This window comes from Dermacentor albipictus, chromosome 3 (assembly GCF_038994185.2).
Source record: "Dermacentor albipictus isolate Rhodes 1998 colony chromosome 3, USDA_Dalb.pri_finalv2, whole genome shotgun sequence".
In the NCBI taxonomy this organism is placed as follows: domain Eukaryota; kingdom Metazoa; phylum Arthropoda; class Arachnida; order Ixodida; family Ixodidae; genus Dermacentor; species Dermacentor albipictus.
In genome coordinates, this window is record NC_091823.1 from 149,452,907 (window position 1) to 149,455,445 (window position 2,539).

A 2,539-nucleotide genomic window follows, 5' to 3' on the forward strand; every position below is an offset into this window, starting at 1 on the left:
GTACCTCCCACCGCTCAAATGACGTGCTAGGCGTCTTTAAGTGTTGAGGTTTGCCCTCGCACCCCCACGAGATATGAAAGAGTGTAGGGCGTGTGTTGCCGCACCAGGGGCAGATGCCGCGATATGTATGTGGGAACATTTTACTGTATCTGTGTAGGTTTGGAAATGTGTTGGTCTGTATAAGTCGGAGAGCTACGACATCTTCAGTGCTGAGCTTTTTGTGAGGCGGGGGATAAATCCTGCGGTTGAGTCGCTGGATCTCCAGTCGGTCGCAATAATTGGATGGCAGGGGCATGAAGGTAAAGGGTGGGGATTGATGAGGCGATTGGTCTTGCCCCGCTCGGTTGATGAGCGCTCGAGCTAGGGCGTTCGCCCTTTCGTTCCCCTCCAGACCCGCGTGCCCCGGCGTCCACGTGATTTGATGGTATTCGTGCAGCCTCGGGCCTAGAATCTGAGCCGCCAGCAGCGGTGTCCGTCCGTTCGTAAAGTTACGGCAGGCCTGTTGCGAGTCCGTAACGACATGGACTTCCCTGCCTACCCTGTCTTCTTGCTTTATTACCAGCGCCGCGGCTATGGTCTCAGCCGCAGCTGGGGTCTCTGCCCTCACGGAGGCCGCGAGAGTCAAGGAGTTGTCTCTCCCGTTCACGGCGGCTACCGCGAAGAGGCCCCCCACAGGGTACGCCGCCACGTCCACGTACGTTACGTACGGGTCACCCTGGAATTGTCGGCGCTGTCTGTCGACGCGAGCCTTGCGTCGTCCTTTATGGAGTTCATGACTCATGTGCTTCGGTATCGGGTTCGCCTTGATCTTGCCTCTGACCTCAGGCGGGAGTGATCGTTGCCTATCGAGGGCACGGAGCTCCGTTGCCGTTCCGGTCCGGTGGAGGATGGCTCTGCCCGCCGCCGTGTTCTGTAGTCTGGCCTTTTGCGAAGCCATAACCGCGTCCGACAGCTCAGCGAAGGTGTTGTGGATCCCGAGGGCCGCTAACTTCTCGTTTGAGGTGGTGGCAGGAAGACCCAGAGCCGTTTTGTACGCGCCTCTGATGATGGCATCGACTTGTTCTTGGTCGCGTTTGTTTAGCGAGTGATGGTGATACGGCATGCTATACGTGATTCTGCTGATCACCAAAGCCTGGACGAGACGAATCGTGTCCTCTTCTCGCATGCCCTTGCGGCTTCTTGTAATTCGTTTTATAATCCGCGAAATCTGGTTGGTGGCAGACCTTAGGGTTTGGATGGTGTGGGAGGCTTTCAGGTTACTCTGGATCCAAAAACCCAGAATCCTAATCTTATTGCCTTCCGTTATCTTCTGGCCCTCAAGATAGAGGTCGATAGGGCCGGGGGACTTGTAGATTCCTCCTCCGTGCACCCGGATCACCTCAGACTTTTCGGGCGCACAACGCATCCCGCTCGCTGCCGCAAATCTCTCCACAGCCGTCGCGGCCTCTTGAAGGGTCGCCTCTTTTTGTGCTAGGGAGCCCTTGGTGGCCCAGAGCGTGATGTCGTCTGCGTACAGGGCGTAACCTAGGTCGGGGATCTTCTGCAGCTCTTTGGTCAGCGCTAGCATCGCGACATTGAAGAGAATCGGGGAGATTATCGCCCCCTGCGGTGTTCCTTTGTTCGGCACGTCGATCGTATCCGATCGAGTCTTGCCTATTCCGATGGTTGCCGTCCGGCCCGTCAGGAACGATCTAACGTAATTAAAGATGAGCTCCCCGCAGCTGATGTCGTTCAGTCCCTTGAGAATGGCCTCGTGGGAGATGTTATCGAAGGCCCCTTTTAGGTCGAGTGCGAGCAGGAGGTGTTCTCCTCCCTTCGGTATGCCCTTGAGAACTTCTTCCCTTAGGATTAGGAATGCATCTTGAGCAGAAAGTCCCGGCCTGAAGCCAAGCATGGTGTGCGGGAAGAGGTCACCGTCCTCTATGTAATGTTGGAGGCGGCTTTCTATGACCCTCTCGTACAGCTTGCCGAGGCACGAAGTCAGCGAGATGGGACGCAGGGCGTCGATGGCGGGCTTCTTGCCGGGTTTGGGAATGGTCACGATTTCCGCGTGTTTCCACTCGTTTGGTACGTGACCCTTGCTCCAGAGTTCCTCGTTGAGGTATTCGGTCAAGTCCTGGATGTGCATCGGGCTCAGGTTTCTAATCATGGCATTGGTGATTTTGTCAACTCCGGGAGCTGTGTTGCGCTGTGAGGCTCGTGCCGCGGCATACACCTCTTCCTCCGTGATGGGAGCGTCCAGTTCTGGTCTTGGTTCTCCTTCATATTTTAGGAGGCAGGGTTGTATGGGGTCGCTACCCAGGTATCTGGTTTTTAGGGTGTCAATCAAATCCTGGTCGTTTCCGGGGAACTTGTGAGCGATTTCTAGAAGCGTCCGACTGGTTGTCGATTTCGCCTTGTCGGGCTCGATCAGGCAGCGTAGGATGGCCCACGTCTGCGCCGTACTCAGGGTACCCTTGAGCGAGGTGCAAAACTGTACCCAATTTTGCTGCGTCAGCTCGTTTGCGTAATTTCTGGCCTCGTCTGTTATTCTCTCGAT